Source organism: Pipra filicauda, unplaced genomic scaffold, assembly GCF_003945595.2.
Source record: "Pipra filicauda isolate LSUMZ 115617 unplaced genomic scaffold, ASM394559v2 scaffold73_size2923735_pilon, whole genome shotgun sequence".
NCBI lineage: Eukaryota > Metazoa > Chordata > Aves > Passeriformes > Pipridae > Pipra > Pipra filicauda.
In genome coordinates, this window is record NW_024104909.1 from 1,880,162 (window position 1) to 1,897,923 (window position 17,762).

Here is a 17,762-nt window from a genome sequence, read left to right on the forward strand (position 1 = left end):
TTGGTGGTTGGTACTAAGTGAGGGTTTGATACTGTTGGGTGTTACTGGGCAGTTTCAAAGGATAAAAATAAATATCTGGACTACACAGTATTTAATAAAATACTTTCACATAGTGTTCAGCTTCAGAAGTATGAGGACAAATAGTCAGTAGTAGAGGTAACCCAGCAAAGTGTGAATTCATATCCATTTCATTTCAACGTACAGATGGTATAAATCTATTTAGATTATATTGAGGGTTTCTTTACAGAGAGGTGAAAAGATCCAGCATTCTCCACAGTCCTGTCATGAGTACTTAGCCAGGTGTCAAGGATTTTAGATTTCAATCTAATCTCTCTCAGCAGCATCCCTGCTTTCCTCAGGCAGATCACTTGATTACAGTGTCACAGTTCTCTGCCTGGGAAAGAGGAATCAAAGTGCTGCTTTGCCTCTCTGGGCAGGGCAGGGATATCTTAAATTACTGATGTGTTGTGCTGGCACAGGGACTGTGGTCTTGGTGAGAGGATCTTGGGCTTGATCAAATACAAATTCTATTAATCTTGATGAAAGGTACGTGAGGCATGGCACTAGGAATAAGTGGATTTTGAGTGATCAGATTGTAGTAAGAATTGTTGCAGATAGCATAAAATAAATTGACAATTAATAAATAGAGATTGATACTGGGAAAGAATAATGCAGAGAAATGCTTTGTTAAGGGAAAAAAAAGGAGTAGCAAGTCTTGTATTTAAAGCTACACAGAACAGAAATGAAAGAAGGTACAGACAGTTGTGTTCTTTGTGGATTGTTGGGTTATTTTCATGCCAAGCTTAAGGGCAAGGTAGAAATTCTTTTTCTGTCCTACTATAGCCTGTGAACCCCAAAGTGGATGGGAAAGATGAACTTCTGATTCTCCACAGTCTCTCAGTTGTATGGCTTCACAATTTTACTGCAAAGTGACTTGTCTGTCTTCTTTCTTTTTGTTATTACCTCCAAAATTTGAATAATTTGTTTAGTGGCTTTCTGTCTTCTTTCTTTTTTATTAGCTCCAAAATTTGAAACACATTTGTACAGAAAAAAAATACATGGTTCTCTTGTACTTCTTGCATCTGCTTTGGGTAGTTGGGTACTGAGCTTAGATAACTAAACAGTTATGAGTTAGGTCCTTCCATCCTTCTGTCCTTCCTTCCATCCTTCCTGCCTAGAAAGCTGAAAAATATGACCTTTTCTCTGAGCTTTATGGGTGACTTAAATACCAGCACTCAGGATGAGGAGAGCTTGGAGAGAAACCATAAAGACAGTTTGGTACCCAAACTCCTTCCTTACGATGAGTAACTTTTTGGATCCCGAATGTGTTGAAAGATGCTTAATAAAGGGATGGAATAGCAGCCTACAGCTAAATTCAGCTTTCTGAGCAAGAAAGTAGAACCTAATTCCAAAAATAGGGAGTAACTATTGCCCAAAGAAATGAGTAGTGCCCACGTACACTGAGCAGTGGGAAGGCTCCAGCTGGGTGGTTTTGAGCTGAGAAGACTCTTTAGATGAAAGGTTCTCATCCCATCACCTACAAGGTAGGTCTGGGTGTGCATTTCTTGTATTTATTTGGAGCTTTGGAATGGATCAGCAAAACATGTAAACCCAGGATTCCAGAGTCCATCATCAAATATGAAAACTGATCTCTGAGAGGAGTCAAACATTTTTGGTACAAGCCAGAGAGAGTAATTAGACTTGTTTGCATATTGAACAGCAGCCAGAGAGTTCTGATTATTCTCAGAAAAGTGCTCCAATTTGCTACAGCTTGGTGTAGAAAAATACATCTTTTTGGATTTGTTTGGGTCGGGGGGAGTGGTGCTTTTTGGTGGGTGGTTTGGTTTTTTTGGTGGCTTTTAATTTTTCTTTAGAAATGCTAAAATATTATCCATATGTCATGAAATATTGCAAGACTTCATAGTTCTTTTGAATCATTTAGTTGTGGTCACATAGAAAAACTTTTGATTGCTGATGAAAATAATGTCTGAGGCACCGTTTTATGCATCTTCATTCTTATAGGAAATGGTAATGGTAAAGTTTACTAGTAAAATTCATCTTCAGCACAGTTGTTTATCTGATCTATGCATTCATTAATAAAGAGTCCCTGCTGCTGTTGGCTCCAGTACAACTTAATTACTATTTGAAATATGGATGTGGTAAATGATCCAACTTAGTGAAACAGGAGAGCAGCTGTTACCTTCTTTTATGTTTGAAGTCACTGGCTTTTCTCCTTATTTGTTTGTGCCATCCCCTTTTTCATCTTATGACAATAATTCCATAAATTCTGGACTCAGATTCATCTGTAAACCCTGATCCCTGTTTTGTTTTCCCACTGTGTCGTCTTGTTCTCCTCTGTACTCTCCATTTTATCATCTCATCTTACACCATCCATTATTGTCTCTCCCTCTTTTCTCTGTCATAGATTTTCAGGATCCCGATATCCCTTTTCCTTCCGGTTCCTTCCTTCAGTGGTTCTGCATTCCTGAAAGCCAAGTAAGTTGTTTCCTACTACACTGCACAAACTGCTACTTTTACCACTTTTCCTTGAGATGTGTTTTTCTGGTGACATGTGTGGTTTCTCAAAGCAGCATTATGGAATTAATTAAAAGTTTTCCCCAAATATTTCTATTTTCCCTGTTAGTCCTGCTGCTGTTTTCTTTGGTCAGTTACTGAACTACATTGATTTTTTGCTTCACCATCTATCTTTTTTTTTTTTTCCTTATGTCTTTTCACTCTTTGCTGTCTGGAAGAGCCACTGCCAGCTAATGTTTAAATAACACCTCAGGTGGCTGCAGGCTTTCCTGCCAGCTACAGGCAACAGAATTTCTGTGCCCTCAAGTAGAGAGGGAAGGGAGGCATTTCAGTCCTGCACCCACCAACTCCATCAGTCACATCCTCAGTGTCTCTCCATGGATATCCTGGCAACCTAAGCTGTGTTCTTCTCTCATTTGATGTTCTCTACTCAGAGATTTTTGAGAGTGTTCTTTGAAGCTGGCTTGGTTTGTTTAGAGCTGCTCTGGCTGAGCCTGCCCGGAGCAGGGGGGATGGACTCTGATCTCCAGAGGCCCCTTTCAACCTCAGCCATCCTGTGATCCCGTGGAACACAAGGGAAACAGGAATGGGGAACAAAGGCATGGGAATAGTGACCACTGTGTGTTCATGGCAAGGAATACCAGGCAGAGCTAACAACTGTCCCAGAAGCAGCAATTGAACCTGCTTGCCTCAGCACAGGAGATGTAAATTCCAATTGCAGTGTGTCAGTGAAACTGGAACACCCAGCAGGAGACATCAGATTTGAGTTTATTCTGGAATTAAGGCAAATAATAAGAATATGTGAACAAATGTAAGCACAGCTTAATTCCTTGATGTAACTCTTATGTATGAAGGCGCCTATTACTTTATTATTTCCAAAGAGGCTTTATTATTTCAGAACTGAATAGTCAGGGAGGACTTAGGAGTATTTATAGTATGTAGAGCTGCAGAGACCTCTAGAAATAGGCTACACTACTTTATGCTTTTATAAATACAGAATGAAGAAAATTTTACATTTTACAGAGAGAAAACAGGAGTATTTAATGAGAAAAAAGTTATTTATGAAATAATTGAAATGAAAGAGATCATGAGGGAGGGAAAATACTGAAAACAACATGTTTCATTTTAAGGAATGTGACTTTCTTAGACTACTATTGTAGAATCAGACATATACTTGTAAAAGCATGCAAGCCTTAAAGCTATTTCCTTTTTGAAATGAGATGTTGGATTACAAAAAAAAAAGAAAAAGAACTTTATTTTCTTTATAAAAGTAGATGGAAGTGCCTTTATTTCATTTATATTCGATTCTCATTATCCTGGGCCACAGAGTAGAGGTTGTGTGAAAAGGAGTAGGAAGAAGAATAAAGACCGAATTTTTCATTGTCCAAAAAAAGCATTTTTTTTTTTCTATCCATAAGAAATAAGAAAACCCTTGTACTTAGAGGGATGAATAATGATTTATCAGTCTTAATACATATGGAACTGAAAAAGCTCATGGAAAGGTTGTCTGTTGGGTTCAGCCTTTATGGCTTTCCTATATCTTTCCTTTAATGGAAAGGTATATAATGGAATGGTATTGATTGCTGGTTTTTTTCCTGTAGATATTTGAGATTGGCTATTTAAAGGAATGATATAAATTTTTAAAAAAATCAGATTATATAATGTGTTATTAGCACATATTGCTCATTGTTATGCCTTATAGTAAGTTATCCCTTTTGTAATTGCTGTCCTGGTAACTTTTTTTTTATGCTTTCCCACTGTCCCTTCCACTTCTTTCTTTTTGTCACTTCACTGCTAAAAGCAGTAGGTTTAAAATTGAACATGCCTGGGCTATAAATGTGCATGAGCTCTAAGTATTCTCCACAGAACAGTGCCCATTCCTAGTCTCTTCTGTAATTTATTTTTACAGACTCTTTAGTTTCTTTGCTTTCTCTAATGTCTCCTCTCTTTTGCATATTGTAAGTGGTGACATCAGGCTCCTGCCTCCACATCCCTGGAGTATTGTAGTGCCTTAGGGGGACCTCCACATCCCTGGAGTATTGTAGTGCCTTAGGGGGACCTCCACATCCCTGGAATATCACAGTGCCCTGAACAAGTGCTGAGACCCAGAGCAGGGTGGGCAAAGCTGAGGTCCTGAGAGAATTACTTCAGTGCCTCTCAGTAGTATCCAGGATTATCTTCAGAATTTTCCAGGTGCTGAGATTGGACTGACAGCTCCATAGTTTCCTGAGTCTTTCCTCATGCCCATTTTTAGGCTGGAATAATGTTATCCAGCTTCCAGACTCCCGAGACCTGTGGCAGATGACAGGGAGGGCTCCTGACATAACATCCACTGGGCTCCTTCAGAACTCTGAGATGAATCCCATCAGGCCCCCTGGACTTGGGAACATGTTTGTTTACTTACTTTAATATCAATTTTCCTCAAAATGTTTTGTGATCAAAGAATTTTCCTGCTGCACTGTGTGATAACCAGATACAGCTGAGGGGGCTCGTGAATCCCCGAGAACTGAGTGTTCACCTCCAAGATTTCTTCTTATTTGCCACCTTTACTGAAGACAGGACAGTTTTAACATCACTGAAAGTCAAATTTAGTTCTAATTGTATTTAGATTAATAAAAAGTAAGTCCAGTTTATTTTTTTACCTGTTATAAGGTGTGCTACTTTGTCTGTGTTTTAGCAGTTGTGTTATTTCCAAAGGACTTGATTTGAGTTGGGCCCTGGCAGATGAAATCCTGGCTCTGTCACAGGGCTATAAGATAATGAACAAGGGGGTTTTTTTAGCTCTTTGGTTGTTCTGGATGAGGGTCTTGAAGGTGTTATTGCCCCTTGGTCAGAGATGGCCCCTGTGATCCCCAAATCCTCAGACTGGGCCATGCATTTGTGGTGCTGGTTTCACGAGTCTGTGTTCATGGCCAGTCAAAAGGAACAAGAATTCTCCTGTGGGAAGGAAGTACTGTGGTCCTGTCAGGATAAATCATTCAGATATCCACAGATCTGTTGGTAAAATGCACGTGGAATAACAGGGGATTCATGAGCAGAGATTATATTGCCTAATCAGGTAGTAATGTGTTTCTGATCAGCATTTGATACCAGTTTCAGATTAACTGAGAAAGTACATAGGCAGTGCCTTATATATTATTACCATCATTACCAGCAGGGTAACAAATTACAGTCAGGATAGTTAATTATTTTTGTCACAATGTAGACAATAGGACACACTAGAAACAAAAAATTTGTCCTATTTGTAAATGACAAAAAGTGAGAAAAGTCTGTTTTTTACAAGGTTCTGCAATGATACCTGAGCAGGACTCCTCAGGTTTTTTTATGCTCACAGAACCCACAGGAAAGAATTATCTCAATGCTTTGCTGTATTTTTTTAATTTTCCTTTCCTCACCTTTTGCATGTAGCAAACAAGTGTGTCATGACATTCAAGCTGAATGTTTCCCAGACACAAATGCTGTGGACTCAAGGACCAAAAGCTGTACAATTGAGTGCAACCTGTTCATTTGTGTGTCAGCAAACACTTCAGAACATGTAAAACTGCATTTCACAAGGCTTGTTTTTCAACTGAAAAATACCAGTATGGCTTTGAGAGACTGGCACAATCATTTTTGGAAGTCATTTGACTTGACTGGTTCTTAAGATTTGTCTCTTTTTTAAGATGGGAAAAAATAAGTTTTGAAACACGATATCTCACGATCTGTAATATGATTAAATTTATGTCTTTATGCACTTAAAAACTTAAAAAACAAACAAAGAATAAAAATTTGCATTCTTATTAGGGTCTTAGTTGAGAAGCTGAATGTTATTCTGGGTAAATTCCTCTCTTGTCCTAGAGCTTTCTGATCAGAGTGGAGATATTTTAGTGTGTCAGTGGGCACTGGTTTTCTGGATGAAAGGAGGTGTCTGGTACCAAGAATTGCAGAGACTTTGTTGAAAACAGAAATCCCCCAGCTAACTATTGGGGAAAAAAAGGTGGGGGGAAGAATATTCCAATGGTAATTTGTGATGCAGACAGATATTTAGCGATCTGGGAAGTTGTGACTAAAGCAATGAGGTTTCTTCTGCCTACAATAATTCTGGAGAGCCACTTGACTGTGGCCAAGATTTGAAAAGTCTTGGACATGTTACATGGATTACCTAACACACAGTTAACCAAATCACTTAGAGTAGAATGTGATTATAGTAGAATGTGATTATAAGAAAAGTTTGGGAATTTCTAAATGGGTATAATAAACAGATTACATGTGCTGTGATGAAAGTGGCTCCTTTGTACTGAGCACAGTGAACTCCCACTTCAAGGGTTTCATTTTTTTTTTAATCAAGTGCCTTAAAATTTCTATAATAGGAAAAGACTTCAGAGAGGAGAGATTAAAAAAGAAAAGTAAATAAAATGGAAATAATAGAATTAAGGTTTGACCCTGTAAATTGCTAACCTTCAAAGCTAATGCTGGAAAAGCACAATATTATTAGCAATAAAAAGAATTTGCTTTGCCCTTTTAAAATTACCATAAACCGATTGACTGGGATGGAATGATGTTAATATTTAAGAAGTAGGACACTAGATTCTATTATCTCAGAAACTCTGTCACCTGGTACACTCTGTAGTCCTGTTATCTAATTATTGTCCTTAAATTGCATTAGTGTGCCAGCAATTTGTCTGCTGTTGGAAAAGTAATTGACATTTGGGTTACTGCTTCATATTTGGGAGACTCACTAGCTGGTTCCAAAGAGCCCTCTTCTGTCAGAGCAGATTAGCTTAATTTTACCTAAAAGAAAAGAGAAAGTCTGTGTTTTAGAGTGTGTCACTTATACAGTGCTCTTGTAATTTGGTATTAAAATTCAGGTTATGTATCACAGCTAATTGTCAGGAGAAAAAGAGGGGGGGGAAGTGGCAAATTAATAAACCCCACTTGTGACTTCAAATTAACTTTAGTGCAGTTTACTGCTCCTTCAGTGGGTGTGCAAGGGGGGTGTGGTGATGGAAAGAGGCAGAGTGAAAGCTGGGATGGTGTGGATGTAGGGAGGGTTTGTTTCTTGGGCTCTGCTGTGCTCAGCATTTGGATCTACAGGTGTTTGGTCACCACGTGGACACAGTCAGAGCTGTGGGTCACTGCTGAGGCCACACCTCGAGTGCTGTGTCCAGTTCTGGATCCCTCAGTTCAGGAAGGACATTGAGGGGCTGGAGCGGGTCCAGAGGAGAGCAACGAGGCTGGGGAAGGGAGTGGAGCACAATTCCTATGAGGAGAGGCTGAGGGAGCTGGGGCTGTTCAGCCTGGAGGAGGCTCAGGGGAGACCTCCTCACTCTCTGCAACTCCCTGACAGGAGGGGGGAGCCAGGTGGGGGTTGGTTTCTTCTCCCAGGAACCAGCAGGAGGACAAGAGGGCACAGCCTTGAGCTGCACTAGGGGAGGTTTAGGTTGGACATTAGGAAGAAATTCTTTCCAGAGAGAGTGATCAGACACTGGAATGGGCTGCCCAGGGAGGTGGTGGAGTCACTGACCCTGGAGGTGTTTAAGAAGAGACTGGATGTGGCATCAGTGCCATGGGCTGGGTGACAAGGTGGTGTTGGGTCAAAGGTTGGAGTTGATGATCTCAGAGGTCTTTTCCAACCTCGTTGGTTCTGTGGCTGCACACAAGTGACCCCTTCCCTGCTCAGAATCTGAACCATCACAAAGGTGCTGAAATGCTCAACTTCATCTACATAGTCCTGATGTTTGTAGGGATTTTTGTTTCCCGTTAGCTTTTAGAGGAGGAATGCTTCCAAAATCCTTTTTATATGAGTTCTTTGATGAAAATTTCAAGGATAGTTATTATTCCATGTGGCCTGGATAGGGGAGGAGCAGCCAGTGTTTCAGCAATTCCATTGCACTGGCTGTGTTTCCGTATCCCTGTGAAGGGTCTGGTCCATGACTGTGCAGTTAAATGCTTGAAACTTTCCAGACAAATGTAATTTGGGATCCAAAGTTGATTAGAGATGCATGATTACAAAATGCACATAATTGTTTATGTGACAACTGGAATTAAATTTAAAATGTATTTAAAATTACCATGAGGAATGTCTTGTGGTGGTGATAATTTTGCTAATATAATTTGCTTAGAGACTTTTCAGTTCATGTTTAAAACCAAGAAAACCTTAAATCTCTCCAAAATATTTTTTCCACAGGGCTGTTGCACAAACTAAAGTTTATTGCCTGAACATAAAAGATTGGTTGTGTCAGTGCAATCCAAGTGAAGCATTTCGGAATGTTGGCTAAAACTGGAAACATCAGCTGAATTTCTTTTGACTATAACTTTCAAAAAAAGATATAAAGCACTGATTACACATCTCTAGAGGTCTCTCTTGACATGTCTTTTAAATATTTCATCTTCCATTGATAGGAACCAGGATTGTCTCTCCTCTTGGTGGCTTACACGTATGGACATCTTTTTTTTTCAGTCATTATTATGAAATTGTTAAGGCAGACCATGCAAATTGGTGGACTGTTTATCATCTCAAAAAATACCAAAAAATTAGGAAAACCTTTAGAAAAACATAAGTGACTAGTCTTGATTAAATTATCAAAGTATCAGAAGGTTTCTGTGATCATTTGTGATACTACAATTCTTCATTTAAAAATATATTTTAAAACCAAAGCATTTTGTCAAAAGAAGAATCGGGGGAAAAAAAAAAGCAAGTTTTGAAAAAATACTTGAGTTGATTCTGCAGCCAAAGGGGTGATGGAATGAAGGTTTTTGTGGTGTGAATGGCAACATCTGTCATAAAGAAACTGAAAATTAAGTATTTCAGCTGAACAGTTGATGTCTGTGCTCTGTACTTCATGTGAATAATGTGCTGCTGCAATCTGAGTGTCTGCAAAGCCCCAAATCAACCTGTTCCATTTCTGGACTGTTTTTGTTTATCTGAGATGACTCTGAGGTTATTACTTTTCAGAAAAGTTATGTTTTATTAATAATTATTAGCATTTATGTATTTTTCAAAAAATTTAAAATGTTGTAATTTGAGAGAGTGAGGGCACACTCCAGTTGATGAAGGAAATTCAGAGCTAAGTGTCTATTTTTTATGGGCTGTTAAGACTGTACCTGGAGAGAGAGACAGTGGCCAGTGGGGTTACACTGCTGTGACACTCTGAGTCTCCCGAGTCAAATGCTAAACATTATTTCAGCTTAAAATTCTAATAGTACCAGTAATGAGGCAACTTTGCTGTTAAACCAGGCAAAGAAAACTAACCTTTTTGCCCCGAAGAACGGTGTGCTGGAAAGGTCAGAGCTGTACCTGGAGGCAGCGAGTGCCTGGTGCCAATAATGGTCATGCAAAGTTCTTGAAATGCACTGGAAGGGGAAGTTTTCAGTAGGACAAAGGAGATGGCAGAAGAAACTGTAATTTGCTAGATTTAGGATTCTTGCTTATTATGCTGTTAGTTAGGTAAGGGCAGGTTTTTAAGGAGCTGGAGACCAGAATTTTCATATTCCCAGCCTACACAGCAGCTGCTAGATTTCCAAAATAGCTCAGCTCCTCACAGTTCCTGTTCTGCAAGGCACTGAGCTCTTATCAAAGTCTGGCTCTCATTTGGGTGCCAAAACGAGAGCTGAACTCTCATGAAAATCTGTGAGTACACTGATTTCTTGGGGGGAAAAAGGAATTAAATAAAACTCCATAAACTGGATATGAAAATTACTTATAGCAGTATATTTGTTTCTTAGCAGTTAATTTCTTGACATGATTATAATGGTACCCTGATAACCATAGGTCTTATTCTCTGAATAGTTGTTAAAGGACTACATACACTAAAAATGAAAGGTGACCTGTCTAATTATTTCTAGGGGATTAATATCTCCCATGACATTCTCTGGTGCTCTCTTTTTGAGGCACACAGAGCAATGATCATGAGGACTTTTCCTTTAAAGTTTTAATTCAGACAGGAACAACTGTGTGTAGAACATACATATATGTTTAATGCAGGAATGATGCCACCAATAGACAAAAAAAAATTGTAGTTTAGATATATACTTCTGGAAAGTCTACTGGTTCCCTTGCCTTTTAAATAGGAAAAATTGAATTTCAGTGGATGAGAAGAGGGAAATTTGCTCTAACACTGCCCACAGTGAAAGGGAACTGCTGGGCAAACTTGTATCTTCACGATATTTACATACTATAAAATGTTTCACTAGTGTTTTGTCTGGAGTGGAGCTGGTTTCCAGCGGTGCGTGGGGATTCAAATGTGTGTTTAACAACGTGGGTAACACCAGAAAGGGAAATGCAGTTGTTGGATTCAGAGAGATCTCTAAAATGTGCTTCTCACATATGTAAGAACATTGTCTTACAATTTAAATATAAATTTTCCTTCTTCCCACATGTAGTCCCAACACTATTTTCCTAAACTTTTCTGTGGCATCATTTCCTTAGAGATGATGGTTTGCAGTGATGCAAAGTGAGAAAATAAGACTTACTGTGAATGTTACATGTAACAATTCCCAGTCTGTGTCTCTTTAATTCTGTAGTTTGTGTAGCAACTACACTTCCACCATGGAATGAGTACAATTGCAATAATATGCAAGCAATTAAGGTATATGTGCAAATATACTTGCAGGTTTATATTTGCAATATAAGTGTCTGTGTGTGTGTATGTCCTTGTGTGGCTTCCCCATCTCATCTACGTTGGTGCAGTAGTTCTGAGTTTACCTCAAGAGCCTGAAGTTCTTGAAATCTCATTCAAACTGGAGGGTGTTTTCAAAAGTACCTACTTACTGGATGTATGAAACACCTCCTGGAAGGAGGAGAAAGCTGTGAACTCAGGCAACAATAGATAACACCAGGAGGGCCGAGGCACTCTCCAAACAATAATCATGAGGATTGAGAACAAGTTCAGCACTTCCAAGGAAACAAGTTGGTTTTTTTTTCACTTTTGTAGCATCTTAATTAAAAAAAAAAACAAAACAACAACAAAAAACCAAAAAACAACAACAACAAAAAAAACAAACCAGGAAGGCAAATTCTGCAGCAGATGTGTAAGCCAAGGAAGTAATTTCAATGCCAACGTGTCAACTGAATTGTACTTTGCCATTTTTAGCATTAGCTCCATTAACCTAAATGTTGAGGCATTGTATGGATGTTGTGTTCTGTACATTGGGCTCTTCAGGAAGAAAAGAGAGAATGCAATCCAACATGACATTCTTCTTTCATCCTATTTCCAAACTGTCTTTGTATGTGTTTGAAATCTGTTTATGTTTTTCCTCCCCGTGAATTTGTAGGCATTTAAGAAGGTTAAGCTGTACTTTCCCTGCATTTATCCAGAAGGAGTGAGCCTGGTATCAGCTTTGTTCTGTGAATGAAAAGATGACATTGTCATTGCCCAGTTGCAGAACTGTATTTGCTCCCAAATTTTATGCACTTCTGATGCCACAAAGTGTGTCTGTGTTTGGGAGCAGCTGCCTGACAAGGTGTCCCTGTCTCCCAGGGGGAACTGGTGGTTCTGAAGTGCCCCTGTGATATGTGCTCTGAGCTCTTCTGTTCTGCAGCCATGAAACCTCCTTCCAACATCACCAGACAGATGGAGGCAGTGAACAAAGATACCCTGAACAATTCTCTGCCTCTGTGTCAGTGACTTGGAGCTTTGCTGAGCCCAGCCCAAGGCTGACCTTAAGATTTTGTCTGGTTGAAGTTACAGACCAAATTTCCCATGACATTATCTATAGAGGAATTTAGAAAATATATAACTTCCTTTCCTTTTATCCCCTGACTCTTTTTTTTTTTAAAGCAGTAGTGGCATCTTTTTGCCTTTTACACAGACTTACTCATGCAAAATGAATATTTTCTTAGAATAAGTGCCAGAAGGCAAAAATTGTTATCTTTGAATTGAGCTGTTTAAAGAAAGTCACCTTGAAAATGTATTAATTTATAAAACTTTTATGTCTGTAGGCATGCGTGAGTGGACACCTAAATGTAGCAAGGAGCTGCTGACACAGAATTGCTGTTGCTGAGCAGCACCTGTAAAACTACAGGCAGCTTATTCAACTGAATTAACAAACAAAAAAATGTCAAAATAAATGAAATGTTGTCTGCCAAAATTAAAGTACACAACTAATTTGTCAAATCCAGATTTAGGACAAGCAGCATAGCTTAACTTGAAGGCTAGAACAGAAACACCTGCTTTTTATGTAACAAATATGCAGCTGTTATGAAACATGCTTGACAGCTAAATAGTGAGCACCTAAAAATGGGTGTTTTCTGCATGCTCAGATATGCTAGTAAGTCTTTGGAGGGTTTAATGGTTGAAGTGGGAGGATGTTTCCTCAGTCTTCTGAGGCATCAGGATGCAATTTTCTGGTGCTCTTCACAACCTTATCCAAAACCTTCTTTATGTCTCTGAAGAAAATTTGAAAGATGAAAATAACGGTAATAATAATAACAAAAAATTCTTCTGTGTTTTCATTTTTCTGATTTGTGTCAAAGGATCGTTTGCAAGTGTGTTTTGCTCCTTATCCTGTTGTCTTTGCTCGTGCAATTTTTGGATTTGCCTTTTAGCCATGTTGGCTTTGCATGATTGACCCATCCAAGAGTTGAATTACCTGTGGCTCAAACGTGGGTTAAAATGTAAAGTTAGGTGAATTTTTTTTTTCCTAGGAATATTCCTGCCTTGCTCTTAGCAGCAGAAAGATCAGCAGCTGCAAGATCACGTATGTGCAGTGGGCCTGCAGTTTCACCAAGGCTTTGCTTAAACCAAATGGGCCAACCTGGTGTTGGGCAGGGTCATCATTTGGGGGCTCGACAGAGAGAGAAACAAGAGAAGAGGAAACTGAGGTCTAGAATTTTGGAAGGCAGGCAGAAAAGAGAATCTGAGTCCTCAGCATTTCCATGTGCAGGTTGCCATTCCTGATGTATTTGAGGAAAATATTTGTGCCCCACTCTCACGGAACTTGTCTGTGCTGCCATAATAAATGAATCCTGGCTGTGGGAGTTCAGGGGGCTCCTCTCGGAGCTCTGGTCGTGCTCATAGAATAACAAAACTTGTGACAGGGGAACAAAAAAGGAGAAAATCCTTGTCTTGTTGTAGAAATAAGATTGTATGGAGATGTCAGTGGGAAGTGCACACCCTTTCCAATTAGCCTCTGTACACTCAGAGGTGGCAATCATAAAGTCTTTTCAGTCTTTGTTCTTTTTTTTTTCCCCCAGACCTGAGGTGTGAAGGGTTTCTTTTTTTTTTAATGTACCTTCTAGTGACAATTCCCCTGCCTTGTGGCCTCAGACCTTTGGTCTCTGAGTCTCTGTTCCTTTGCCAGCAATGCTTGGGCTCATCAAATGAGTGAGTTTCGGACAGGTTGGATTAGAGACTAATTCGTGTGTTGGTGATTTCTCACAGTAATGGTTTAATTTAAGGCCACTGGATGTTCTTTTGGATTTGTCATTCCAGTGTAACCTAGCAGAGAGCCTTCTGGAGTGCTGAAGTGGAACAGAACCTTTATTTTTGCTAGCACGTCTCCTTGGGGGGGTTAATCTGGGTTTGCTTTTCATGAGGCTTCTGCAACTTGGAAATCTTGGGCACTTTACAGGCTGTAATGAGCTGGGCCTCCCAGATTTGCTGCTACGTAAAGGAGGATCTGTTGTTCCTGTGGTACATGGAAAGACAAGCATATAGATATTAAGTGATGTGCCCAAGGTTACTTGACAGGGTAATGAGTGCCCTGACACTAAACTGCTGGACCTAATTTGGGTTTTTTAGGTCATAGACACTTTTGAATCCTCTTTCAAAACAGTGTTCAAAGTCTTCCATGTTCAGGATTTCAGATAAAGGCTCTTAAGAAAATAAGTTCCCTTTCTACCCTGAAGTGCTTATAGTCCAAGAATGGCAAATGGAAAGGGCACAGCAGCACAGGGACATTGTTACCTGCCCCAAGTCACACACACACAGCCACTGGCAAAAGGATGAAGTAATAACCATTTCTCACAATAATTTCCTTAATATCATTTTTGCTGGATATTTCCACACTACTTGTTTGTCCAATAGTTCCGAGTGGGCTTTTTTCACCTCCCCTGTATTTCAGAGGCTCTGTAAAAGTGACATGTTTAATGGGAGTGGCTGATTCGGGAGTTCATTTTAAATATGGCTTAAGATGAAGAGCATGTTTGGATGAAGAGCATGTTCAAGGATTTATAAATATTAAAATTGGAACTGTGCATTTCGCCTGCCTGCTGGGGTGGGGAGGGGATGCACACACACGTGCTTTTTGTGAATAGTGGTAAAATGCTTACGATGCTTTTATATTGCTGTGGCTTCTCTAAGATCTATAAACAAAATCTAAATGATAGAAACGATGTTGGGTTTGTAATAAGCTTTAAAGTTCTGATTTTTTTTACTTTTAATACATTGCACAGTCCTGATTAACTAACCAACAAGAACATTTCTCCCATATATAAAGTAACTATATATTTTCATAGCTGTTGAACACCAGATACTTTAAAGAGGGTTTTTTTTTTCAAAAAGGATAGTAATTTGCAGCTCTTCATAGGCTGAAATGGAGAAGAGTGAGTTTTTTAGAAGTGCTGGAAGCTGAGGAGAGGGCTAATGGCAGAAATGGCTGGCTTGTCTTTATGGATGCTGGGTTAAGAAATTGAGAAGTTCTGGATTCCAGAGGTTGCTGAGACATTGCCAGTAACAGCAGTAGGAATTAGTGCTGAGAAGAAACAGAAATTTGCCAAAATTCATAGTTGAAGTGGTTGGGATAAGATTTTATATCCAGAGCCTCGTTTGGTACTTTCTCTGAAACTGTTCTGGTTCATGCAGCAGGAAAAATAAGAAACTTTCCAGTTTAGATAAATGGTTGAGAAGGTGATATAAAAGCTGCAAATACAGATTTACTGGGACAAAACCAAGCTATTTTCATTACACTTATGGCACTGGTGGTTTTTTGTATTCAAAGAAGAATATAGGGCTTGGTTGCTTCTTGAATTTGACACAGATAGGCTGTAGCCCCCTAATTGTGTTGTGTTTTATCCAGTGCTCTGATGGCTTCAATTCCCTAATATCAAAAAAACCTTCTAGATGGTGGTCAAATGTAGTATGTGGGAATCATCTTTAAGAAAGAGATAAAAGGAATAGCTAAATACTGAATATGGAAATTAAGTCCATATCTGATCATTAGTGGAAGACTTCCCTCTGTAACTGTGGGAATTCAAAGCTTAAGCAAAAGAAGGCAGAACTTCAATATGTTCTGAAGTATGTGCTAAAATTCAGAGCTTGAACAATGAACAAGCAGCTGCCCTTCCAAAAAACACACAGAAAATCTCTCATTCTGTTCATGCTAGATTGAGATGGGCAATAAGATGGTTCATGTCATCAGTGCCATTTTGTTCCTCTCATCACAGTGTTCCATATCCTAGGCTATCCGTGCTTTCTCTTTTATTTATTTTTGTTTTTCATTAAAGAATTTACTGAGGACCAAAGTAGTTATTGTACACGGACAGGAGGATACTTTGAGACAATAAGAAGCAAAGTTGCACCCAGATTTTGGGTTCATTTCTTCAGGAACTGCTGTGTGGATTGTTTCCAGGGCTGCCCAGGGGAGGCCTTGGGACACGCCACAAGGGCAACTTATGGATTTAAAAGGCTTATTTGTGGAATTATGGGAATGGCTCAGGGAAGGATTGGTGCTTGTTCTGGGTTCTAAAAGAAATTTTGTGTTTCCCCTGAATGGTGGCTCCAAATGTGAGGGAGTATTTCAGCCCGGTGCTCTCAGGTGTCGGCTCTCCTGGGATGGAAGAGCCTTTCTGCTTGGCATTATCTTGGTGAAATATTGAGCAGCAGAAGGAGAGAGAGAAATAATGCACATTCTGTGTGTGTGTGTGTGTTTGAAGCAGCCTCTTGGAGAGCATCTGTGTGATAGCTGGGAGTGAGGTCCCAGTGGCTATTGATGGGCCTTGGCATCAGGGAAAGCCACTTTTACTCTTTTGTTCACTGTCCTTAAAGGGTAGGGCATGAATCTTCTTTATTTTTTTGGTAAATAAAAGGCAAAATGCAGTTTATGAATTGAGCAGTAGGGGAAACAGCATAAAAAGAGAAAAATGCAATACCATGTACTTAATTTTTTATAATGCTTAGTGCCAAAAGAATTTTTTTTCCTGCTGTAGTAAAGCAGCATGACTTACATTTCCATGCTCTGTCATCTCAAACACATGGTATCTTTGAAAATTGCTGTATTAAAAGCTTTCAGGCATGCAGAAGTACAGGCTTTTAACATGTGATTTTAACTCTTTTGTACCCTCGTGCCAGTTCCATTCACACACGTGTGTTTGGGTGGGATCAATTAAAAATTCAAAGACTGTAATTAAAAGTTTGCAAAGTGTTTGTAATTGATACATAAACCACCAGTTTTGTTTATTTCTGGTTTAGTTCTGCATGGTATGAAATTCTGAGTGAAATATACTTAAAAGATCATGGCTTGTCTTTTTTCATCAAGCCCTATATTTATGTTATACCATTTCCCTTTATAATGTCTTCCCAGTGCTTTAATTTTTCTTTTGTCCAATTTCAGCAAATTACTTGGCATGTCCCTACTGTATTCAATTTTTGTTTTTTCAGCTTATTCAGTTACTTGAAACCTGTTCCTGACTCCTTTGGTGGGGATGCTGGTTTTGGGGTGATCAACACCCATTCACTGAATTAGCCCCCTCTCAGAGGGACAGAAATCACGAGGGGCTATTTTTTATGTGCCCCAAAAATCCTCCTAACAGATCATTTACTGTCCTTAGTAATGAAAAGTAGGGAGCATAAAGGGAGTCAGGGAAGTGCTGCTCCACTGTAGGAATCTCTGGGAGATGTGACAGGAGGTTGTGATGCTTCAGTAGCATCCATCCCAAAAAATGCTAGGATTCTGGTATCAGAGGGAGAGGATGGTGCTGTATCCCTAAATCCCTCTGAGCTCAGTGGTGTCACCTGCTGCCATCATGTCTGGAAGAAAATGAAGGGGTTTTTACAGCAGAGTGGAAACCTGTGAGGTTTGCACAACCTGAGGATGTTTTTTGTACAAATATTTGCTGATGACTGTTCATCAAAATAACTTCGAATCTCTGAGGGAGTTTATTTTAAGCAAAGTGAAAGTTATGGTTACCATAAAATTTATTAATGACAACCAGTCATTAATGACAACAGGATGGCAACCAGCTTCTGTGTGTAAAAACTGAGATAAATTTTTTTTGGCATTGCAGTGTCATTCTCATGGACTGTTTCTGT

General features: G+C 39.3%; 1 protein-coding gene across 15 annotated transcripts in view; it reads left to right on the forward strand.

The window, feature by feature from the left end:
• The window catches only part of RBFOX1 (RNA binding fox-1 homolog 1), a 1,156,483-nt gene that overhangs the window by 439,850 nt on the left and 698,871 nt on the right, over positions 1–17,762 (forward strand). The window contains exon 1 of one of the 15 annotated variants that reach the window (XM_027750843.2): positions 2,478–2,496. The exons of the other annotated variants lie outside the window; for them this stretch is intronic. The gene's annotated coding sequence lies outside the window, so the exon portion shown is untranslated. Of the gene's footprint in view, positions 1–2,477; positions 2,497–17,762 lie in introns of those variants that run through there. 15 annotated transcript variants of the gene reach the window in all.